The 26,287-nt window shown below is 42.6% G+C and overlaps 1 protein-coding gene across 2 annotated transcripts in view; it reads left to right on the top strand.

Moving 5' to 3' along the window:
• The window catches only part of PLEKHM3 (pleckstrin homology domain containing M3), a 223,198-nt gene that overhangs the window by 53,655 nt on the left and 143,256 nt on the right, over positions 1-26,287 (top strand). The gene's annotated exons all lie outside the window — the stretch shown is intronic.

The raw sequence follows: 26,287 nt of genomic DNA, 5'->3' as shown, positions 1-26,287 counted from the left end.
AGCAAAATCAAATTGTTTCCCTTTCACTATACATGCTTGTGTGATCAGTCGAGTCTGACTCTTTGTGACCCCGTGGACCATAGCCTGCCAAGCTCCTCTGTCCGTGGAATTTTCTAGGCAAGAATACTGGAGTGGGTTGCCATTTCCTACTCCAGGGGATCTTACCAACCCAGGGATCAAACCCATGTCTCTTGTATTTCCTGCATTGGCAGGCGGGTTCTTTACCAACTGTGCCACCTGGCAAGCCTTTCCCTTTGATTAAACCCCATGCAGTTTGTCACAAGAAATTTACCATGGAGGTAGCTTTAAATGGAAGCTTGATTTGGAAAATTTCAATTCAGGTGTATCAGATTTAAGTATGTTGCTTAAAAATGAACAAGAAACCTACCACCAGTCAAGAGCAGATTTTCAATTTCATGCCCCTTCCTGCATTCAGAAAAGCCAAATAGCAGTGGCACAGTGAACCTTTGAATTTACCTTAGTTATGATGGTCGCCTCTTCTATTGAAAAATAATTTACTCAAAGCGGGGATTAAGTGAATCATCCATGCTTTGTCTGGAGGGCCTCAGTAGCTTGGGAGCCGACACTTGCAGGGTGGGCTGGGAGAGACCAGCAACTCTGAGCCATACTGGGTGAGGTGCACACGGCTGCAAGCTTGTGTGACCTTGTGTTAAGTCAGCCAGCTACTTTCAGGAAAGGTTTTTGAAATAAGGAGATGCTGGTTTTAGCACAGTTTTTAGAAATTATTGACATTGCAGTGTCTTCATTTACTAGTGCATATATTATATTTCAGAGTTCAGCCAGTCAATAATAATTTATGAGTGCTTGCTCTATGGATGTGCTGGAATTGTGGTACACTCCTGTGGCTTTAGACTGCTGAGGAGGGCAACAAATCTGCTGTGTTATTAGAATCGGGGAGAACAGCCCAGCTTCATTTTCAAGGCGGAGACCAGAGTATGAATTGGGACCTTCCTAGTAAAAGAGGGAAGAAAAGCCTCAGGTGTTACACAGAATGATCCCTTTGTGGCCCTCTACTTCACCTTCCTGTCCTGTCTGCTTCCTGATGGAATGTGCCCTGCATACACCTTGGGCTACCTGAGTAGCATCTCTAACACCCAGAGGAAGGAGAAATACAGGCAGAGGGTACCGTTCAGCAGGTATACCACATCTGGCAGCTGGAGAAAGGAGAACAGGAAAAAGGCATAGAAAGGTGAGTGGAAGAGACAGGGAGACGGAAGCTAAGTGGAAAAGAGTAGGGAAAGGATCACGTAATGGGCTGGGATAGGACCTGGAGCAGCTTCTTTGTGTGTGCCTGCTAGATTCTTTGCGACCGTATGGACTGTAGCCCACCAGGCTCCTCTGTCCATGGGATTCTCCAGGCAAGAATACTAGAGTGGGTTGTCGTGCCCTCCTCCAGGGGATCTTCCCAACCCAGGGATCGATCCCGAGTCTCTTATGTGTCCTGCATTGGCAGGTGGGTTCTTTACCACTAGCGCCACCTGGAAAGCCCCAGAGCATCTGCTTTAGGGTCCATGTTTTAGGATGCCACCGTTTGCTGTGTGAATAGGGTGCTCACTGATTGACCGTCTGGAGAATAGGCTGTGGATGGTGGTAACAGGGACCCCAGAGACAGGGTAAGGTAGCCTAAGAGTCCTTTGCTCTGCTCGACTTTTACCTTCTTGCTTTTGGTTTGGAGTACTAATGGGGCACAAGTAGCTTTCTCATTTGGCGTGGGGAGAAGTCAGTCCTAATTTGTACAGTGTGGCTGATTCTCAAGCAAAATGTTTAATTTCACTTCACGTCCCCTCTTCCATCAGAAACAGCTACGCTCAGTCGCTCTGTGGTACACGTGGGTTATGCGTGGCTTCTATTTTCCTAAATACCTGTGCCCAGAATACTGGTTTCCTACTCAGATAGGCATACTCCATCTCCTGTAGGGGGCAGAGTCTCAAAAGAAAAAGGCCCAAACTTAGTAAGCAAACCTCTGAATGTTGTTTTAAGTTACTTAGGAGGCTGTTCCTTATATCAAAGATTATTATAACAGATGGAACTTGAAAAATTGATCTATGTTTCTCACAAACACAGTTAATCTAAACCAGCTGTTTGTGCATTTAGTCCTTGTGTCCCCTAGCTTTTCATCTTCATAAAGACATGCATTCAGTGAAAGAGCTGGTTGCATAGCATGTTTACCTTCCAAGCTGTCAAAAAGTCCAATAAACTGTTTTTAGTTGAATCTTGGCTTTCTTTATCATTTTGGGGAGAAGCTAATTCACAGTATTGCACTGTTTAAGTGAGCCTCTTTAGACACAGGGACTTATGTCCACTTGGTCCCTCCCCCTTTAAATATTCCTAATGAATAAACTTTAACAGTGGAAGATTGCACTGAGCAGGTCTTTATCATGATGTCATTCGGTTGCTATTCGGGGGAGCTACAGATGTTGGCTTTTAAATCTACAAAATAGTGCAGTTGGCCTCATTTCACTGAATACTTTCTGTAGGTGAAGAATTTTCTATATCCTTTTTAGAAACTTAGAGAGCCCCGGCAGAGAAAACGGACCCTGACCATCCCCAGATGCCTGAGGTTATGGTTTTGAAAATACATGCTTGCACGTAACTATTTCTTAACATGTGCTTGAACTTTTTATAGTTGCGTTTGATTATGTGTGCTTTGTTACATGGCTCCCTCTCCAGCTCCATGGATGCTGGAAAACCCAGCTACAGCGGTCTTCCTGCTATTCTGTAACCTGTTCTTGCTCATTCATGGCTCCAAGGCCCTTATATACGCTCTTCCTTCTTTCTGAGAACGTGCCTTTGAAAATTAAATTCTTCCATTCATTCCACCGTTTATTGTGTACCAAGTTTCTGACCACATGCCTGAACCTCAGATGTACCTGGAGGAGTCAGTGGTCCCTGCCCTCAGGGATCTTGCAGTCTCCTAGGGAAACCAACATGAACCAGATTCATCACCAATGCCAAATGGCAACTGTGAGCAGAGCTGGGGAAGCGAGGCCCACAGGTCAGATTGGGGAGCTGTCAGAGTAGTGCCTGGAGAAGGAAATGGCAACCCACTCCAGTGTTCTTGCGTGGAGAGTCCCATGGACGGAGAATCCTGGTAGGCTGCAGTCCATGGGGTCACACAGAGTCGGACACGACTGAAGCGAGTCTGCAGCAGCAGCAGCAGCAGAGTGGTGCCAAGTGGAAGTCTATGAAACTGCAAACATTGTGTCTTTTCTGACCGACAAAAAAGGGCAGTTTGATAAGGTTGAACTTCATGTTTGACCTTGAAGTCCCAGAAGGTTCCTGGGCAAAGGAGCACATGAGGAAAGTGGTATTTAGGAACAATTAATTTGCTAGTGCTTTAGTACAACTTTACAGAAGCACTTTAGCAGAAAGTAAGGAATGCTTCTTTAATGAAGTCACTGGTTGGGATTCAAAATTATGTTTGGCAATAGGGCATCTATAGTTTTAAAATATTAATGCTAAAACAAATAACTGTGCGGCTTATTAAAATATTTATGGGGTATGTACCTGTAAGTGGTTCTAAATGAGGTCATTCACAAAATGCTGTATCAATTTGATTATAAAGCAGTAGCACAGTTTTCTTCAGGAATTAGAAAATGTGTTCATACCTATTCCCCCTCAACAGATACTTGGTTTCCTGGCAGTAATATATACAGATAGTTCTCCTGTAATTTCCCAACAATCAAGAAACATAGCAGTTGAGTGTTATGATAAACGAGCCCAGAGCCTTGTTTATAGATGTGGCAAGAGATGGCAACACTCGCGTCTCCAAGCGTGTTACTGCTTTGTGATTTGGAGGTGCAAACGGAAGGCCCACTGTGGGGCAGTGTTCTTGATTGTGAACCGAAATTGAAAATGTTAACAGAAGAGACAGCAAGAAAAACAGTGATCTGAGGGGATCCCCTCCACCATTTCACACTGTCAGTTTTTATGGTTTTACTCCTTGGGCTGCTGTTTAACCTCTTAGGACTGCTCTTGGTGATTACATCTCTCTGGCATTAAGAGCTTTTTACTTTCCTTTTTCCTACCCCCCCCCTAGCCCTTGGGAGGGGTAAGCCCAAGGGGTGGGGGGAGTTTTGCTGTGAATTCTTCAGCCATTTAGTGCAAATTCCTGTAATTACCGGCATTGTGTCCTCTCTGAATGGCACATAATACAGCAGAAGCCATTCCTAATTGAGACCTTACAGGAGGTACAAATCCTCTCTTTGTTCAGCCTGACAAATTAGTGCCAGAAAGTGGCAGGGTCCGAGTGGAAATCAAAGGCAAGAAACACAAAGATGGAACTTAAGGCTACAGTAATAACCCTCTCTTGTCCTGAAGGGAAAAAAAGGAATGACCAATGAAAAATGAAGGTTTTTTTTGTTATAAATTCCCTTGACATGACAGCACCTCGGGGCTGCTCTATTTATTTAGCAAAAGTGATTAAACAGTAATACAACAGGGCCGCCCATTGTTTCCCCCCGGTGCCCCCACCTCACAGACCCCTGCTGCCTCGGCTAATTGATTGACAATGAACCTCTGATAAAGAAGTATGTTGTTAGGACCTGAGGTGGGGGGAGCCTTTTTTCCCCTCTTTTTGTGTGTCTGAGTGTGTGTGTGTATGTGTGTGCGTGTGTGGGTGTGATTTCATTTTTGTTTGAATTGCACTCCAGTTTCTCTTTGCCCCACCCCTTCTTTCCACTTCTCTCCCCTTTGCTTTCCACTCCCCTTACCCCAAAGCTTTTGAGCAGTTGCTCCCAGCTGACATTCACAAACAGGTAGTGAGGAATTAGAATTGTAGTACAGGCTTTTGACAAGTTTATCTTCGAGCAAACTTCCTCCTCTCCCTTTGGTCCATTTAAGGCAGAACAGGAGTGTGAGAAGACAGAAAAGGGGAAGAGGGCTGATTATTGGTGCTTTAAGCTCAGAGAAGTGGGGTTTTTTTGTTGTATGTTGTTTTTTTAGTTTCTCGTGTGTGGGAACGGATGTCTGAAGCTAATCTTTCAACTTTAAGAATCTGTGCACGTTTATGTGTGTAGGTGGGGGCGGCGTTGTAGAATAAGAAATAAAAATTTGAATTATTTAAATCTCCCCTCAGTTCCTGAGAAGCAAGGATTGATTATTTTAGGATAGAACATGGCTGCTTGTGGTGTAATTCAGCACCCCAAGATTGCTGTAAATGGTGGGAAGATGACCAAAGGCCTCTAGGCAGATAATTAATAGCCCCTAGTTATATATGCTCAGCTAGCTAAGCTGAAGCTAAATCCCAAATTTAACTCTGTTACAGCTGCAAAAACAAATCATTTCAAGCCCCTATGAAAGCAAAATATATTAAACAAACAGTATCGACCTTGTTAATACCCCATGGCATTTCATGTGATAAATGAGGGCGTCTTTCTGGCAAAGGCCTGTTTTATGGCATCGTTTGGACATAAAAGATACCTTTACCCTGGTAATACAAGCATCCCTGATAGAAAGTATGGAGTGGTTAATTATTCATTAAATAGCTGCCAGTCTGGAAGTAAGCAGTATTTCGGACTTGGGCACAGTTAGTTACTTATTGGCCTCAGAGTAAATCATGCAGAATGGCAATTCTTAAGAAAAAGAGAAATTGAATTTGGGAGCTGATTATGCACGAGTCTAGGTAAAATAAGTTCTGTACATTTTTAAGTGCCAAGTCAGAAAGTTATACAACTTACTACTTATGTTCTTGAAAAAAAAAACAAATTCCAGTATGGCCAAAAATCTGTTTTGATTCTCATGTGAAAAATTAGGGGATCTCTAGTAGCCAAAGTGCCAGACCTCCTAAGAAAATGAGAGACAAAAAAAGAAATTGACTTTCCTTGATAGCTCCAATTCCTCTCTTTACTACTATTTTCAAATTTGTCTCATACTTATTAGGAATGGTAATACAGTGAAGATTTATGTGACTTAAGGAATAGGCAGGTAGCCAATTGGAAGAGAAAGAAACAATTAGTAAGACTCTGCTGTGCCCCTCAAAACATAAATAGCTTGGAGTAATGAGAACTATTTAGTCCATTATAACCATCTCACTTTGTATTGGGCTTCCCTGTGGCTCAGCTGGTAAAGAATTCGCCCGCAATGCGGGAGACCTGGGTTCGATCCCTAGGTTGGGAAGATCCCCTGGAGAAGGGAAAGGCTACACACTCCAGTATTCTGGCCTAGAGAATTCCATGGATTGTATAGTCCATGGGGTTGCACTTTGTATTGTCTAAGTTATTTTGTTTTTCAGTGTATTTGATTGCTGTCTCCCAGAGAAGAAATCTCTAGTTCGTTTTGTTTGTGTGCTGGAGGGCTAAGTTTTATTTGCCCAACCTTGATTAGCACCATGGAGGCATTCTGATAGTAAAATCCGTAAATGGAGTTTCAGTGGAGGATTTATTTCAACATGCATTTATTAAACCCCTCATGTATGTAGGGGCTTTCCTGGTGGCTCAGACGGTAAAGAATCTGCCTGCAGTATAGGAGACTTGGGTTCGATCCCTGGATTGGCAGGATCCCCTGGAGAAGGAAATGGCTACCCACTCCAGTATTCTTGCCTGAGAAATCCCATAGACAGAGGAGCCTGGTGGGCTACAGTCCATGGGGTCCCAAAGAGTCAGACATGACTGAGTGACTAATACTTTCATGTATGCCACACACATGCTTTTCCAGGTATCTTGGGATATGGGAGTAGGAGTGTGGTGTATGCTGTGCTCTTCAAAACATCTAGAACTCCTGCCCCTCCTGAAGTGTATTGGGGGCTGGATGGGACTGGGAGACAAAGGCGGGCAAGCCAGTGGTTTGGAGACCCGTACGTCCGTGGCTGTGTTCATGTCAGAGAACCCTGTTGTAGAGAACTTGAAAGCTAAAGTGCTAAAGGAGTGTCTTTCCTCACTCTTCCGTTTAAAACTTTGTCCTTCTGCTTCCTGGAGAATTAATCTCAGGGGACCATCATCTCAGCTTTTACTACCATCTATCAAAGATAAAACCTGAATTTCTATTATGTGCTCATTATGTAGTAGGTGCGATAGGAGATACAAGAGAAGCATAGGTGTGGCCTGGACCCCTAGGACATTATAGTCTGGTTGAGGGTGCACAAAGGAAAGTGAGGGATTACTAGACAGTTAGGTCAGATCCATGCTTAGTGTTCAGAAAAGCATTTGGTAAAAAACCCTCAAGACGGAGCAACTTGGGTTATCAGAGATTTTAATAATGTTGTTTTGTGAATGGTGAATGACTGACAGCTTTACCCAAGGATTATTGACTAACAAATTCCTTTCATCCTAGAATGTTGTCAGTAAAGATACATGAAAAAAGTGAGAAGCAGCATACTTGAGTAATTAGGAGCTAGGACTCTGGAATCAGACTGGCTAAGTTCCTAGATCTGCTACTCACTCTGTGACTTTGGGTAAATTACTTAACCTCTCTGTACCTTCATTTTAAAATTTCAGATGTGAGAAAATAATCACATCTACTCCATAAGTTTGTAGTAAGAATAAAATGGGTTAAAAGGGCTTGAAACAGTACCTGGCACATGCTATATGCTATGATTAGTCGCTCAGTCGTGTCTGACTTTTTGCAACCCCATGCACTATAGCCCGCCAGGCTCCTCTGTCTGTGGGGATTCTTCAGGCAAGAATACTGAAGTGAGTTGCCATGCCCTCCTCCAGGGGATCTTCCTAACCCAGGGATCAAACCCAGGTCTCCCGCATTGCCTGGCACATAGTAAATGCTATATAAGAATTTTGTTGTTCACTCAGTCGTGTCTGACTCTTTTCAACCCCATGGACTGCAGCACGCCAGGCTTCCCTGTCCTTCACCATCTCCTGGAGCTTGCTCAAACTCATGTCCACTGCGTCAGTGATGCCATTCAACCATCTCATCCTCTGTCGTCCCCTTCTCCTCCTGCCTTCAACCTTTCCCAGCATCGGGGTCTTTTCTAATGAGTCAGCTCTTCACATCAGGTGGCCAAAGTATTGGAGCTTCAGCTTCAGCAGCAGTCTTGATTTCAAGCAGAAAACCCTTGATTTCCTTTAGGATTGACTGGTTTGATCTCCTTGCAGTCCAAGGGACTCTCAAGAGTCTTTTCCAACACCATAGTTCAAAAGCATCAATTCTTTGGTACTCAGCCTTCTTTATGGTCCAACTCTCACATCCATACATCACTACTGGAAAAACCATAGCTTTGACTATATGGACCTTTGTCAGCAAAGTAATGTCTCTGCCTTTTAATATGCTGTCTATATGTAAGAATTATCTAGTTTTATTATTTGTCTACATAGGACAATAATTACATGGATAAAGATATCATAGGCCTACATACCAAATTTGCAGTTATCTCTAAACTAGGTTGGACAACTAATGTGTTGAGTGACAATCAAGATTCTGAAACACGCTAAAAGAATGGACCAAATGAGGTGAGATTTAGTAGGGATTAATAGATAATCCTATACCTATATTCAGAAAGTCAGCTGTGAAGATGGAAGGAGGAGAAACTCGATCTAATAGCAGCTCACGTGGTCATATAGATGAGATTTAGTAGGGATCAATAGATAGTCCTATACTTAGGTTCAGAGAATCAGCTACAAAGATGGAAAGAGGAGAAACTTAATCTAATAGCAGCTCACGTGGTCATACAGATGAGGCCCTGGGGAAGCCGGCATTTGTGCTGTTGTGGCTACACAAAGTGCAAGCACAAAACAGGTCCAGAAAGAAGAGAACGTATCCTCACTGTGGCCAGAGCACACCTGGAAATGTCAGTTATGGATGCTGCTTTAGGAACAAACAAATATCTACTGACACTCGATAGGATAGTGAAGGGACTAAAAAGCCCTGCCATACAAATGTCACCCAGGATAGGGAGGACCCGTCTTGTTTCCACATTATTTGAAGGCTGCCATTTAGAAGAGAAGATAGGCTTACTTTGTGTAGTCCCATTGGCTCAAAGTAACAGAAATGCCCAGAGTAGAATGGATTTTCCTTATTGAAGAGGGTTTGATGGCCATGGGTGAAAATGAGTAGAGTGGCAATGAGACCAGAGGGTCTGGAACGTTGACCTCAAGGCCAGTCTTCTAACTTGTCTGAGCTACGTGTTTCTCCTCTGCAGGATGAAGAGGTGCATTAATTCAGCCCTTCTGCAAATATTTATTGAATTTCTTCTATATTTTATGCAGTATGCTTGATGCATAGTGAACAAGATAATCCCGTTGTATGTCCTCACAGAACTTGAAAGCCGGAAGCCAACTGAATAAGTAACTCTGGCACCTGAAGGTTTTTGAGTATCTTTCCAACACTTCCAACTGTCTGCAGTATTTTAGAGGGGACAGTTTTGCTCTGTATGGTCCCTTTTATCTCTCATTCTGTGATTCTTTGAAATGTCTATAGAAGATTAGAGAAAATTAGATTAATGTGGTCCTCCATTTAAACTTCATTTAATAAGCAATGCCTTTTTGCTTTGGGTAACAGTATTTAAACCATTAGAAATATCACTTGACTAAGAAGACAGGAGATGGGATTTTTTTTTTTTTCTGATATCTGTCATTGGATAAATTACTCTTTCGTAGTCTAAGTTTCTAGATCCAGGAAATTCATTTTCCATAAAACTAAATGTATATTAAGAATGTGAATACACACTGAAATAGTACTGTCACTATGGAAGAAGAAGAATGTTATATAATTTGCGTTTTGAACTATTTCACATCCTAAAATTCAGAGAGATCTGATCACTTTATATAAGTAGGCCGTTTGATTTTATAGGATATAAATTTGCTTTTTGATTTATTCCTGGTATTCTCATCATAGAAGTCACATGTTGTCTTTGATATGTTTCAGAAGAATAAAATCATTTTGAATTTCAGAAGATAGGGATCTTTTGATAGACCTTCCTGAACTTCATAGACCATAGCTGTGCTATCTTTTTTTAAAAAAGCTGTTCATTTCTCCTAGTCTTTGTTGCTATACTTTGGTCTGGAAAGTTCTTGTCCCTTTTTGTAGCTTCCTTTATGGTTAACATTGTTCTCATCGTGTGTTCATTTCCGGCTAAACTTCTAAAGTAAGTGTTAATATACTATTGGACTCTACGTTGAGTTAAAAGTTTCTATTTACTGACCTTTCACTGGGAGGGAAATTGGTCTAGGTGTGGTTTTAGGACAGACTGGGGTAGGTTCTTTTAATTTCTAACTAAGTTCCGTGAAAAACTAAGCTTTCATGAAGTCCTTAGAATAAGAGCTACTAGAGAGGTTTTCTAAACTCCATTGTACTGCCTAAAAGCAGAAACATTTTTAACTGAAAAACTTGCTGTTTTATCATATGTCTCTGAGTAAGAAATTGGGGAATGGAGTAGTGCCAACTTATTTCTTGCATTAATATTTCCATCCATTCATTCAACAGACATGGGCCTAATACGGTCCCCAAAATTGAGGACCCTAGAAAATATGGCTATAAACGGGTCTTTATACCTTGAAACATTCTAATATAGAAAATGTTTTCATTAAATTATGTTAGTTAAAAAAAAAAAACAACATGAAACTCCTTTACATGTTTCTGATAAAAAGTGGAGCAGGCCTGCAAAGCCATGTGATCACGGGTGAAAGCCAGTGTTTTGGGTACAGTTTTGTATTGTGCTTTGTTGAAGACTTCTAGGTGTGAACAATCCTTTATACTCCTAGAGACTTATTTCCAAGCCTTTCATGACCACTCTCCCCAAACCCCACTCTTATCCTGCAGGTAAATTGGACCATTCCTCCTGCTTGATTCCACCCACCTCCACTGTTGGACTCATGGGCCTGTGACTTGTGTCTCACTTTTTTGAGGGCAGGACCCCAGCATCTCTCAAACTGTGGTTGGAACACCATTTGCATCCAAATCACGAGCGTGATATGGGGAGCCCTGGCTGGATTCTTGCCTAAGACCTGCTGGAGTCAGAATCTCTCCAATCAGGCCTAGAGATTTCACGAACTTTCCAGTTGGTTTACACGCATGCAAAGTTTGAGAAACCACCAATCTAGCCCACAGAATGTTCTTAGTGAGTGGATCAAGCCGTATTTCAGCTTTCTTTAGGTTATATAGGTACGTTTCCTTTAATTGTTTCTTCTACCTATGACCATTCATACCTATGAGATATCAATCTGCTGATCATCTGTAGGTTTTCATATCCTCATTATATCCTGGAAACTACAATGATGTTCTTTTAGGGTTCTACCCTGTGGTGAATACAAATGAAGGAAGTGATTAGCTCAAGTCCTTGATCCACATTTTTGGCTTCTTTTTCCTTTGAGACACTCTAATGTTATGTCTTTATTTTATACTTGGCATAGTTAGTGTTTGAATTTTGAGACTGGCTTTCACCTCACTGTCTTTTCTCCCAGCCTGGTAATTTTTCCCATAGATGACTACAGTGGCTTCCTAACCAGGTTTTCTGCTTTCATTCTTTTTTTTCTGGCCACAAGGTGTGACTTGTGGAATCTTAGCTCCCCAACCAGGGATTGAACCTGGGCCTTCAGCAGTGAAAGCACCAAATTCTCTGGACCACCAAGAAATTCTTCCCTGCTTCCATTCTAACCTTCCAAGTCTTATCTTAACTGCAGTGAGTGTGATCTTATTAAAATTAAGATTGACCCTGGTAGACCTTTCTACACCATTTTTCAGTAGCTTCTCACTTCCTTTGATGTGAAGACTGGCATCTTTATAGCTCCTCCCTCGTGATACGGCCCCTGCCCACCTCCTAACCATCAACTCTTGTCCTCTTGTCACTCTCCCCTACACTGGTTCCAGCCCCACTGCCTTCAACCACTTCCTTTGCACTTGCCCGAGAGCCTTCCCATGGTGGTTGCCTCCCCTGGAATATTGCCACCCTCACCATTAACCCCCAACTCATTCTTCAGGTCACTACTTAGATATCCCTTTCTCAAGAACACCTTCTCCAACTAACCCTTCTGACTGACTCAGGACCTTTTTAATTCCCTCTGCTATCATGCTGATCTACTACATCCAAAAAGTTCCAAAAAAGAAAACTTGAATTTGCTGAGTATCAGCAACTATTTGCATAGCATTTACATTAGGGATTATAAGTAATCTAGAGATGATTTAAAGTATGTGGAAGGCTGTGTATAGATTATGTACTTTAATAGGACATGCGAATACTACACCCTATTATTTAAGGGACTTGAGCATCTGCAGATTTTGTTAGCCATAGTGGGATCCTGGAGCCGATACCCCGTGGGTACTAAGGAATGACTGTACTTATGATTACGCCTTTATTAAGGAAGGATACAAATCAGGAACAGCCAAATGGAGAGACTCAGACAGCAAGGTCTGAGAGGGCTCTAAACACAAAAGAGTTTCCTTGCCCTCTCTCCATGGAGTCAGAGCACATCACCCTCAGCACACCAATGTATTCATCCGCCAGGATGTCCCCAGAGCTTCAGTGTCCAGAGTTCTTACTGGGGCTTCATTATATAGGCATGTGTGATCGAATCACTGGCTTTGTGATTGAACTCAATCTCTAGTTCCCATTCCCTTCCCCAGAGGTCACACTGACTCCTAGTCCCAGGTCTCTAACTCTGTGATTGATCCTTCCGGCAACAACCCTCTCACCCCAACCTGAAGCTATTTAGTGGCCCACCAGGACTCGCCTCACTAGCATTAACTCCGTTGTGATCCATGGGGCTCATGAATAATAAAGATACTTGTGTCGCTCAGGAAATTCCAAGGGTTTTAGAAGTTCCCTGCCAGGAACAAGGTAGAAAGACCAGATAATTCATTATCATACAGCAGCTCAGAATATTGAGGGGGCCATTTCTACCGCAAAAATGGAGCCTGGATGAAAGGAGGATGAGTGATGTTGTGGTTGCCTCTTAGTGAGTGGGCTTCCCTGGTGGCTCAGTGGTAAAGAGTCTACCTGCTAATGCAGGAGACACAGGAGACGCTCTTTTGATCCCTGAGTCAGGAAGTTACTCTGGTGTAGGAAATCGCAACCTGCTTCATTATTCTACCCTGGGAAATCCTATGGTCAGAGGAGCCTGGTGGGCTAAGTCCATGGGATCTCAAAGAGTCAGACATGACTGAGCATACACTTCAGAGAATGAGAAAGGCATGGCCTGCTCAACCTGTTTCCTCATTTCTGGTATGCTACTGGTAGGTGCCTTCTAGCACTGACTGCATCTGCCAGGGGAGGGGAGATTTCTGGTGGTGTCTTCCTGGGTCACTGCGGGACCAAGCAGCTTCAGAAGCAAATAAGAAACTGGCCAGTCTTGGGCTGCCCAGCCTGGCTACAGCTCTCCCAGAGCCCCAGCTCAGGGTGGAGGGGTGATGGACACGTCCAGTGACTGTGATCCCTGCTGTCTCACCCAGGTACTGCTCTCACATCTTGGTTTAAAATAGAGTGTTTCCTTTTTAAACGGCTATTATAAAGATGATCAACAAAATTAATTTTATATATTACCTTTAACTGAAAATGCAGTGTATGCTATTTTTAGATACAGGAGCTAGGATTTCAAAACCAAAGACATGTAGCCTTGTATCAGCTTCCAAAAGAGCGCAAATCACATTCATTTATTTCCAGCTTTGTTTAGGCATAATTCACAGTTGACATTGTGTAATGTGAAGGTATACGAGATCATGATTTAATATATGTGTGTAACGTGAAATGATTGTCACAAAAAGATTAGTTAACATATCCATCACCTCACATAGTTACTTTTTTTTGGTAGTGAGAACTTTTACCATCTACTTTTTTAGCAATTTTCGAGGATACAGTACAGTATTACTAACTATAGTCGTTCTAACCGGGTCTGTACTGAGAGTTGTGTCTTGCCCATATTTTTTCAGTAATGTAAATAAATCACGTGTGGCTGAACCAAAAGCTTTGCTAAAAGCCACTTCCTCCTTAAATCACCAGGCCCATACCGCTGACAGAGAGGATAGACTTAGTTTGAAAGCCTTGGTCTCTTTCTTCCTTTACCAATAAAGATGTTGTTCTCAACCCCCAGACTTTGAGAGACCAGACAAAATAATAGACACACGTGATCTGGGGGCTGGGAAGGATCCAGATTCAGTAGGATAAGTAATAAATTAGGAGCACAAGAGCTCAGTCTTCTGTTTACAGCCCTGCGGCTGATTTATCTTAACAGCCTCGAGCTAGCCTGTCACCATCTTGCAGGTCGGCAACTTTGACACCATAACTTGAGGCAAGATTAAACTGTCTTGACTATGTACAATTCAAATGTTATAAAATGTCAGTTGCACTCAAAGTGCTAAATATTATCTATCACTGCATTTTTTCCCCCCGGGAAATATGAGGGAGGACATTCTGTTTTATGATGTAAAACTGGATGGAAACCTCGAAGAAAATGATGTTTCTCAGCCATCATTAGGATGAGGAATTTTAACTGAGTAAAAGGTGTCCAGTTATGTGGGGGATTTCCTGGCTACCCCTTGAGTCCAACTGTCCTGCATGACCCTCCCCTCAGTAATCTTCACCCGCCCACAGATGTACTGTGGTTTCCTGATTCTCTCCCTCTTTCCTCCCCACTCCCATCATTGGATGCTGTCTGTCTGAGCCATCATCCATATTGAGGCTTTCCAGGGTTAATAAGTCATACTTCTTCATTCTGCTTCTAGGGGTCAGGCGGATGGCGATCAAGATCTTGCATGCATTGCTCATAGATCACATGCAGTGTTATCTAAGGGAGCCTTAAATTAGGGAGACTTCTTCACATGGTCACAACTGGAGTCCCTAAGGCCATGTCCTCTTGCCACAGCCAACGGAAAAACTGCTCCTTGCAGGCCAACTGAGCATACCAAGGTCCTTCTTCTAAACTCCCTGGTCAGATACCTCATTTCCTTATCTGTGAGGACGGCCGGATGAGCAATGGGGAGAGAAGCTGAGAATACTGCTCTAGGAAATTCCTCTCAGATGGCAACGTGAAGACCCGGGAATAGGCATTTCTCACTTGGAGGTGTTGTGTGTATCTGTGTGTCTTCCAGTGTCCATAAATTAAAGTTTTATTGGCACACGGTGACACTTTTGTTTATGTATTGTCTGTGGTTGCTTCTGAGTCATAGGTGTTTTTTGTTCTCTTGCCTACCTGCTCTAAATATCCTGACACCAGCAGCCTATCTTCTTCAAATGCGAACCATATCGTTAAGAACCATATAGTTAAAAGATTAGTCTTGGCGGTGGTTGCAAATCTTTGTTTTTAGAGAGGCAGAAAAACTTGGAAAGCAAGACAAAGAAGACATAAGGGAAAAGAATAAAGGAAGAAAGTAGACTAAGGCAGTTCCTAAATCCTCTGGAACACAAAGAATTTGGTGCAAGGTAAAAATGAAGGAATTCAAGCATGGACTTGAAGCTGATGAAAGTGATTTTTTTTTTCACTTTGAGTCTGTTCCTAGTACTGCTCAGATCCACTCTCATGACTTTAATTTTATCAAATTGTTGTCATTACTAAAATAGCTCAGGTAGAAATTGCTGTAAGAGATGTTGTCAGGGTTTCTTCACAGGTTTTAGCAAGGAAGAGGAAAGGTTGTGTTTTAAAGATATTGTAAGGTTCAAAGAGAGGAGACTCTCACAAAATAAGCAGAGAGAAACAGGCATTAAGAATGAGGAGTGATGTGAAGGAGAATTCCGAAGGGACCCTGATGGGACAGTGTGTGTGACAGAAGCTACAAGCTGATGAAGCTAATGCACATGGAGCCTTCTGTATACATGCTGGAAGGAAATGTAGGTTCTGAAACAAGTCAGCAAAGGACAAGGTGCTTTTCAAGTAAATCTGAAAGATAATCTGAACCTCTAAGCCAATAAGAGGTTATTGATCTTTTCAAGGAATCATAATAGAGATATAACTGGGGAATCACAGAAGAATTAGTGGTGGCTTAATATAATGTTAAATACCAGGGGAAGTCACTGTAAACAACGTAATTGGGGCACACAGTGGATCCTCTGTGAAGAAAAAAGGATTCAGAGCAGGGCCGTGACTAGGGTGAGGAGAGGAAGGCACTCATTTGAGGCGTAAAACTTAAGGAAATGCAAAAAAACCCCAAAACTCTCAGTAACCAAGATAAACATTATTTTAATGGAATATTATTTAAAAATAAAAATTAACACCAAAAAGTACATAATGAACAAAATAAAAAATTTTTAACAGTATCAGATAGCATAGGTGTGACTGATTTCCTTGGGCCTCAGGCTCTAATATATGGTCCAGAGAAACATTCCAGTAAGACAGTTTACTTAAGAAGATATCTTCCCCCAAAGCTTTTAGTGTGTAAGTTCCGAGTAGCCCAGCCTGATGTTCACCTTGTTGATATTGAGGATGGTGAGGTTGACCCCCCACTGGTCTGTCTAGTGGGCTGCCAAATGGGGAATCCAGACTGATATACATGGAGCCATCTGTTTACACACTGGAAGGAATTGTGGGTTCTAAAACCTACATTTTAGATTAATAACTATGATTTAGCAATGACAGATTCTGGGTTAAGATAGAACTGCAGTGGACGCTGTGTAAACCACAACAGAGGAGCATTATTTCTCCACTGGCCGTCTGCATGTTTAAATAATCCGCTTAGTCTGGCCCCTTCTGTTTCTGTCTGTGTTTTTCAAGTAAGAGTTACTGGTAGCAAGTGTTTCACCAGCAGAGTAATTTATGAAGAGATGAGCCCCAGGCTTGGACGAGGTGTAACTGTCAGGTAGTCTATAGATGGTGGTGCAGTGTGGACAACACCTCTTTTTGGAGGCACCTCTCACGTAAACTGGGCTTCCCAGTTGGTGCTAGTGGGAAAGAACCTGCTTGCCAACGCAGGAGACATAATCAACCTGGGTTCGATCCCTGGGTCAGGAAGATCCTCTGGAGGAGGTCACGGCAACCCTCTCCGGTATTCTTGCCTGGAGAATCCCATGGACAGAGGAGCCGGGCAGACTACAGTCCATAGGGTCACTAGTCGGACACGACTGAAGAGGCTTAGCAGCATGAATCATTCTCTTTAGATAGGAGAGCAGAGCTGGTAAAGGGCTTTTACTCCTCCCTATTAATAGATGGCAACCCACTCCAATATTCTTGCCAGGAGAATTCCATGGGCCGAGGAGACTGGCGGGCTCCAGTTCATGGGGTCACAGAGTTGGACACGACTTAGTGACCAACAACAGCAAGATAATAGATGGTATATTGATTGCTTGCAGAGAGAAGTGACTAAGTAGTGCATGTGTGTGTGCTCAGTCGTGGCACTACTGACATTTGGGGCCAGACAACCCTTTGTTGTGGGAGGCTGTCCTGTGCATTGAGGGATGTTTAGCAACATCCCTCACCACCATTCATTAGATGCCAGCTACCTCCACTCACCCTTTTGTGACAACCAAAAATGTCCTGACATTATAAATATCCCCTGTTGGGACAGGCATTTCCACTAGTAGAGAACCACTGCTATCAAGAAACAAGGGCAACCAACTGTCTCCTCTTCCTCAGTTCTTTATAAAATAGTGTCTTCTACTGAAATCCATGTTGATTTGGAGAAGACTGTTGAGAGTCCCTTGGACTGCAAGGAGATCCAGCCAGTCCATCCTAAAGGAGATCAGTCCTGGGTGTTCATTGGAAGGACTGATGTTGAAGCTGAAACTCCAATACTTTGGCGACCTCATGTGAAGAGTTGACTCATTGGAAAAGACCCTGATGCTGGGAGGGATTGGGGGCAGGAGAAGAAGGGGACAACAGAGGATGAGATGGTTGGATGTCATCAGTGACTCAGTGGACATGGGTTTGGGTAGACTTCGGGAGTTGGTGAGGGACAGGGAGGCCTGGCATGCTGCAGATAATGGGGTCACAGAGTCAGACACAACTGCATGACTGAACTGAACTGAATGGTTTCTAATGAGACCTCAGCCTCTTACTGGGTAGGTTTAAGGAAAAGTAGTATTAAAGTATTACTCGCTCAGTCATGTCTAACTGTTTGTGACCACATGGACTGTAGCCTGCCAGGCTCCTTTGTCCATGAGATTTCCCAGCAAGAATACTGGAGTGGATTGCCATTTCCTTCTCCAGGAGATCTTCCCAACGCAGGGATCAAACCAAGATGCTCTGCATTGCAGGTGGACTTTTTACCATCTGAGCCACAAGGCTCAGAAGTAAAAGTAGTAGGTTATAGAAATAGAATTTTCACCAACCATCATTCATTGTAACTATATCAGATGCTTTTAGTCACAAGAAACAAAAGATTGAATTCAAATTGATTTGTATTATAGAGGTGAATTATTCTCAACGGGCTGATTTTTTTTTAGGTATTAATTGATCTGTTAGTTCAAATTTTTTTTACCTATTAAAAAAAATTTTTTTTTTATAATTTCTGTTTATTTGGTCAAGATTCAGCATGTAGGATCTTAGTTCCCTGACTAGGGACCAAACCCAGGCTCCCTGCATAGGAAATGAAGAGTCTTAACCACTGGACTGAGCTATTTTTTTAATTTAATGCTTCAAACAGCATTTTCTCATGTAAACCACTTGCCCCTTCTGACTGATAGATTTCTTATATAACCAGCATAGGCTCAGAGTGTCATGGATGTCTTTTGGCAATCCCCTTGCCACACTCTTCCCATTATTCACCTACCAAATCATTTGTGCTTTATCTCCCACTACAGTATCGCCTTCATCTCCCTGCCTGCCTAAGCTCAGGCTGGGGCAGTGACTTATTAGCTGGTTCTCTCCCCTCCCACTGTTTTCTTGTCAATTAATCTTTCCAAAGTTCAGCTTGTAGTTTTGCTTCTAACTCTAGCTGTTCCTTTATCTTACTCGTTAATACTCATCCTGGATTGATTAGTAAGGACTTCTCCCTGAGCATGTGGGAGTCTTATGTTCTAGCTTCAGTTCATTGTTCCAAGCTCTTTTCCCAACACCCCTCTAGTTACAGTGAGTTTCAGACAACTAGAATAGTCAGTGTTCTCCAAACAAGTTACCATTTTTCTGACTTGAACCATTCTTTTTCAAAATATATGTATTTTTCCCCTTCAAAGCCAAACGCAAATTCCTCCATGTCTACACAGCCTTTGTCAATCTTCACAATTAGAGTGATTGCTTCCTTTTTTGCTCATCTCTGCTGTCTTCTGCCTGCCACCTTACAGATCTGTATTCTTGCCCCCTTCACCTTTCATATTCAGAGGAGATGCTAATGATTGAGTGGTCCAAGGCACAATGCATTGATGAACTAAGTGATGTTCTTGCATGCAATTGATTCATATTTTCTGTGCTTGTCATATTGTCATTGACAAGGAGACAGTGGTTGTAGTGTCTTCTGCTTGGAGATGACGATGTGGAAATTCACCTGTATAGTTCATTGATGTTGCTCATTAAGTGCTAAATCAGGCATTTCATCTAGGTCCTGCCTTTTCCACTAGAGGTACAACCATGAGCAGAATTACTGTATCCACCCTCTGTCTCAGTTTCCTCATCTGTAAAATGGGGATAACACCTACCTCACAGAATGAGAAGAGAATTAAATGGATGTGTGTGCGTGTAAAGTGCTTACAACAAAACCTTGCATCCATCAGTAGTAAGCATTATGTCAGTATTTGTTTATCCATTTGCTTATTTATTTTTTCCAGTTTAAATTTCTTACTATTTTCTCAAAAGTCTTTATGGAAAGAGCAGACAGGCATAGAACTTAAAGAGAAACTCTTAAGAGGAAAACAAGTATGAAAAAATACTAACTTTAGACTGATTTAAATATACCAGGTGCTGAATTTATAAGATTTCATTATTAAACTTATCTGACACTACTCTAAATACTGGTATTGAAGCATCTTCTCATAAAAAAAAATAAAAGTAACTCAGCTCAAAACATTTCTTTGGAAATGAAAATCCATGTCACAGATCATTATATTTATAACTCAGTGTAGCTATTTAGTAGATAGAAAAGCAGTCAGAATCTCTCGAACAGTGCACATATTTACTTAACTTGCCTTAGCAAAAATCAAGATTTATTGCCTTTCAAGATAAATTTTGACTAAATATTGACTCTTGGTTCTCAATCATTGTTTACCCGAAAGACCAATAAATCTTGACACTTCTCAACTTGAGTTGGAGTCTACTTGGTATTTATTAATTTATTTCATACAATTTATAATCTTAATAACAACATGCCATGAGATTAAACAAATAAACATTATAGAGTTTACCAAGAGAAGAAAGTCTTTAGTTTCTATTTTCTTTTTTTTCCTGCAAAAGCTTTCTTGTTTCCATTTGGTCCGCAGCTCAGGAGAGATCTCCAGGGTGGTTAAAAAAAAAAAAAAAACTGCGTAGTGACTGCAGTGGCCAGAAGCCCTGACACCAGGGGCATGCAGATGGGTCCCACTGGGCTTTGAGGCTCCTAGTCCTGCCAGAGGGTGCTCCTCCTAAGAGATACTCACCCAGCCCCACCCGCAGGGGCTAGTCATGTGCAATGCATCTCTTGATGAGTTTCACCCCTTCATCCAGGGAGTAACTTTCCATGACATCACAGAGGCAGAGGTCTGTGCGGACAGAACCCAGGGCCCTAAGAGCCCACAGGGCCCAGCTCAGGGTCTTCTCCAGGGTTTCACACCACCGATCTTGGGAGGGCCTCTGCACGTCCTGAAGAGGGTGCAGCCACCGAGCTAGTTTTACATCTTTAAGAGACAGTCATCGCCCTTGTGCTACTCCCAAGCCACGTGGCAGAAGGGACTCACACGCCCCAGAGCCACAGTGATACAGTGCAACTAGATGCCCATGGAGCCGTGGGTGCGGGAGGCCCACAGATGGCCGACCGGTAGTTGACAGTGGACTCTACCTTGCTGGAATAATTCTGGTGAATCTGGTAGGCAGTGAGGCGCTAACCAAAAAACTGGCGTTGCCCGGTCCTAGTGGCAGAGGGCGGTAAGGGTCCCAGCAGTCACAACTAGAAAGGAGGTTGGGAGGTGGTGAGAGGTAGGAAGAAGGGGTATCCCAGCATCTGTTCCATCCAGACATTGTCAAAACAAGAGACAGATCCATGAGACCACCAGGTGTGCGGCCTGTATTTTCAATCCGCAGTAATTACCTGGCATGATTTTTCCCTTCATTTCTTACTTAAATATAGTACTTCTAGCTCTGCTAATACAACATGCAAATTGAAACTGACTTAGCAATTTAAATATTTCATTGTGGAAAAAAAAAAGCCCTCAGCTAACAGCTTGGAGAATACTTTTATTTTTTAAATAATTTTATATATTTATGTTATTGGCTGTGCTGGATCTTCATTTCTATGCAGGTTTTTTCTGCGGTGAGTGGGCCCACTCTTTGTTGCTGTGTGTGGGCTTCTCTCGGAGCATGGCTTTTCGGCCCCCAGGCTTCAGTAGTTGTGGCACGTGGGTTTTGCTCATGGGCTTAGTTATTCTGCAGCATGTGGGATCCTGTCGGACCAGGGATTGAACCCTTGTCTCCTGCATTGGCACGCGGATTCTTTATCACTGAGCCACCAGGGAAGCCCTAGAATACTTAAAAATTTTAAACCAATTAGTATTCAGATTAGATTTTTTAAAGATCTCTCTTTGGTTGCCACTGTCCTGCAGGTATAGTCAAGTAACATATGATTGTGCTTAGATGACCTCTGTCTTGAACGGTTGACGGCTCTTGGTCTCAGTTGCCTCTGTCTGTCTTCTCTGGATATAATGTGCACTGAACACTCACTGTGTCCAGGTGCAGTGCTCATGCCTCACGGGTATAACATTTGCCATCTTGCTGTGTTGAAAGGAAAATTCCTTGGTTAGGCACCTCCATTTTGTATGAGAGGAGTTTTTTACTTCTGTTATGTACTTAAGGCTGTAGCTGTCCTAGCAATAGTTACAGTCCATTCTACAAGTGCCAGCTTAAATTATCCTAAATATGTGTCAGCCACAGTAGGAACATTTCCTTCCAAGTGTTACTTAGACTTTTTAACATGTGTCAGCCCTCTGACTCTGTAGCCCAACTTTTGGAGTCAGATATTTGGCCAACAATGAGTAACAGTTTCTCTTTACAATCTCTCAGTGCCATGAAAGTCATTTATAGACAAACATAAAATGAAGCCCACTGGACAAAAATTCTTTTCTGATGAACAGAAATGATTTTCAGAATAGCATTGGAAGCAACCAGCCTGTACATTTCAGGAATACAGTTGGGTATGTGTATTCCCTCCCAACCATGAAATTTTCATCTCCTGGAGAATTCCCTACCAGAGGACTTAAAACCTTATGGAGAATATAATTTGGAAGTATCACCATTTAGGGGATTCCCAGGTAGCACTAATGGTAAAGAACCCTCCTGCCAATGCAGGAGACACAAGAGACATGAGTTCAGTTCCTGGGTCAGGAAGATCCCGTGGAGAAGGAAAGGGTAACCCACTCAGTATTCTTGCGGGAATAATTCCGTGGGCAGAGGAACCTGACAGGCTACAGTCCACGGGGTCACAAAGAGTCAAGCATGACTGAGCACAGCACACCATCCAAAGTGAGACCAGATAACACAGCGACTACCAGCAGCATATCATATTATTCACATGAGCAGTTAGAGGAGGGACACAATTGATTTTTCTTTATTTCCCCTTTTGTTCCTTTAGTTTCATTTGAGATGCTTATAGGTACTATTTTCATTGTAACAGACAAAATACATACTCAGAGACATTTGTTTTCATGTGCCGATTCTCCAAGTATTTCTTGTCTTAATTGATTTCATGACTAAGTAGATGTCTCCTACTTTATGGGTCACCACCCGATCCCAGAGTAAGTTGGATGCTTGAGATAGGATTAAGTTTTGGATCACTTATTTCTAAGAAGGTATTTCTCAGTGTCCTTCACCTTTGTCCTCTTCCTGTTGCAATTATGTAGAATCCTGTAGCCTTGGTTCCACCTGTGTTAACTTGTGAACAATGTGTGTGATCAGTCTCTCCTGGAAGCTCCATCCCCTTCGACAGTGGAGGATGCAAGTCTGGAGGCCAGGGTGCTTTGTTCCAAGTTCTCTTTTTTTGCTGTTCAGTTGCTAAGTCGTGCCTGACTCTTTGTGACCCCATGTACTACAGCCCGCCAGGCTTCCCTGTCCCTCACTATCTCCCAGAGCTTGCTCAAACTTATGTCCACTGGGTCAGTGATGCCATCCAACCCTCTCATCCTCTGTCACCCTTCTCTTGCCCTCAACTGCCCTTAGTGGACACCAAAGCTACCTTACAAAAGTCACTTCTTCCCTGTGTCCAGCAATCCTTTGTTTAAACACTGTGCCCAGCTTTATGCTAATACTAGGCTCATGAAACAGAATTTTCTACTGTATACTGAGTGTGACATCTTATTTTTAAAAAGTGCTTATTTGACGTTTTCTTAATGAGCCAATGGTTATAAACTGTAAGCTAGGAAAGCTAAGTTCTTTATGCCTTTCCCCCCTAATTCTTGTAAAAGAGTAAGTCATTGAAATCCTCATTTCTGTTTTCTGACCATGCCTTGAGACATGTGGAACCTTAGTTCCCCAACCAGGAATCAAACCCCTGCCCCCTGCAGTGGAAGCTTAACCCCTGGCCCACCAGGGAAGTCCTATTGTTTTCCTTCATTTTAGAAAATCTGATTCCTAGGGCATTTGATTAGGCTCCAGGCATTCGATCAGTGTTTGCCCAGCACTTCCCACAGCTCACTGTCTCCCCCAGAGAACACCTGGTGGGAGGGAGGAGGCAGGAACTGGGCTGCTTCCACTCTTATGGCGATCAGTCCTTCGTGCACCAGGTAAAAGAGGGAACGAAACTTGCCAGTTTTATTTTTTCTATTTTAACAGAGCAAATGAAAGTTAGTCTGTGCACTCTCTTTCTCTTCTCTCTTTTATAAAAGCACCTTGTCTTCTCTCTGTTCCTGTTCTCTTCTTAGGGCATTTCTTCCTTCCCAATACAAAGTCCTGGATTTCCCCTACCAAATGAGCTGGAGAGGGTAGCGTGGCTGGCTCCACTTAGAATGCATTGGGTGAGTTCTCTCCCTAGTGAATCACCTGGTCCAGACACAGACCTCGTTACTTTTCCCTTGTGCCCATGAATTTTCCACCTGCAGGCCGGGGCAAGGAGGGCTGTAGCCGGGAGCCAGGAGGTAGAGGGAGATGGTTGGTTGGCGTCTCAAGATCTCAGCCTCAGCAATACCTCACTGCAGCCAACTGAGCAAACTAGGTACCCTTGTTAGAAGAAAGACTATGCCCTCGTGGAGAATTATGCCAACATTTCTACTTCAGCCCCCAGCAACAGACTTTTTTGGGTGTCTGTAGTGAAAGGCCCCTTGGGAAATGGACTGTACAAGCAGCAAATAGGATTTTGGTTAAATGGTGACATTTGTTTCCCAAAGTGTATCAGAAGGAAGCTAAGCTCTTCAGAACATGTGTTCATTAAAGATTGAAGTGGGGTGGGAAGCAATAATAAAAAAAAAAGGCCAGTAGGTTCTCTTGTGAGATAGTTTTTTGTTCCTATGAATTGAATACACTCTCTGAAAACTTTCAAAAAGAGACAGGGAAGAATGTATTTGCTTTGATCCTACATGTGGAGTGTTCTCTACTACAAATGCCTTTTAATTTAGAAACATTGTTGAAAAGTCTGTTTGAAAGTACATGAAAATGTAATATGTAAATAAGTTCTAATTAGTTATTTCAGTTAATTATTTTTTTGTCTCTGCTTTGCAGCTCTATTTTTCTTCCTCAGAAGGTCCCTTGTCAGAGTCCAGCTTTGGCCTCCTCCAAAAAATGTGTTTTTCTAGTGGTCATTATTAAGAAAATACGTCCCCGCTACTCCTGTTGACAACCTCATAGTGATAGAGTAAAATCCCAGGGTGTTATGGGGAATCGTTTCAGACAGTTTTAGTCCGCGATTTGCTAGGAGGATATTAAAGCAGGAAATCTTGCAGTTAATTAAAAGAACGGGTGTATCCTTTTTCAAATAAATGGTATCTGTTATTTTTTAGAAAATGAATCTACACCGGGCCACTAACTGGACTCTAATCTTTCCTGAGTATCCTGTGTTCTTTCAATGACAGATACATTGGATTTGGAGATTAAAATTTTTAATTCTTTCTAAGTCAAATAAGATGCTTCTCAGTGAATGCTCTGGAAAAAAAAAATGCTGGTAAAATGAACTGTTGTTTCTACATAGTAAATTTTTGAAAATTGACTAAGAATTTAAAATGTTGAGTTTAGAAGCCTAGAAAGTAAACTATGTGACAAATTATGAGCTTTTCACTTAGCAATCTACCCTCCCTCTGCATTTCACTTAATTAAAATCAGAATTTTTGAGCATGGAGGGACCTTTGCAGTCACCTAGAAATCAGGGAACTTTCCTCAGCTTTTACCCACCACAGCCCCTGGTGGTGGTTGGTTGGGTAGAAATGCAAGTTCCTGGGCCCTACCCGAGATTTACAGGGTCAGAATCTCTGGGGCCAGGCTGGGGCTGAGAGGGACTACATTTTTCACAAACATCTCCAGAAAATTCTGATGCTCACTGAACTTGGCAAACCACTGGTTTAGGCTGAATCCTTTATTTTGTGGTGAGGAGAGGCAGCCTAGGGACTTTAATGGGTCAGGCTCATCATGTTCCCTTACGAAAGAGCACACTTCCTGACTCTGTGTTGGTTGCTTCTGTCATGTCCGACTCTTTGCGACACTATGGACTGTAGCCTGCCAGGCTCTTCTGTCTATGGGACTTCCCAGACAAGAATACTGGAGTGGCTTGCCAGTGAATAGCTATTCCCTGTTCCAGGGGATCTTCACAACTCAGGGAGTGAACCTGGGTCTCCTGCATTATTGGCAGATTCTTTACCATCTGAGCAACCAGGGTTCCTGACTCTAGACTTATGCTTGTCTGTACACCATGTATCCAGAACACTCCTAAGCACAGGGAGAAGTCGGAACCTTCTAGGTCATTGCTGCTGCTGCTGTTAAGTCACTTCAGTCATGTCTGACTCTGTGCGACCCCATAGACGGCAGCCCACCAGGCTCCCCTGTCTCTGGGATTCTCCAGGCAAGAACACTGGAGTGGGTTGCCATTTCCTTCTCCAGTGCATGAAAGTGAAAAGTGAAAGTGAAGTCACTTGGTCGTGTCTGACTCTTAGCGACCCCATGGACTGCAGCCTACCAGGCTCCTGCATCCATGGGATTTTCCAGGCAAGAGTACTGGAGTGGAGTGCCATTGCCTTCTCCTCTAGGTCATTAGAAGCTGTCAACTTTTAAAACAAAAAAGGTTGAGAGTTTAGTGAACAAAATTGAGTTTATTTGGGAATAGCAGAGGAATTGCTTTGGGACATGCAAACTATGGTGAACCATAA

Source organism: Bos javanicus, chromosome 2, assembly GCF_032452875.1.
Source record: "Bos javanicus breed banteng chromosome 2, ARS-OSU_banteng_1.0, whole genome shotgun sequence".
Lineage (NCBI taxonomy): Eukaryota > Metazoa > Chordata > Mammalia > Artiodactyla > Bovidae > Bos > Bos javanicus.
The sequence above is the reverse complement of the archived record's forward strand: the minus strand, read 5'-3'. Positions and strand labels throughout refer to the sequence as shown.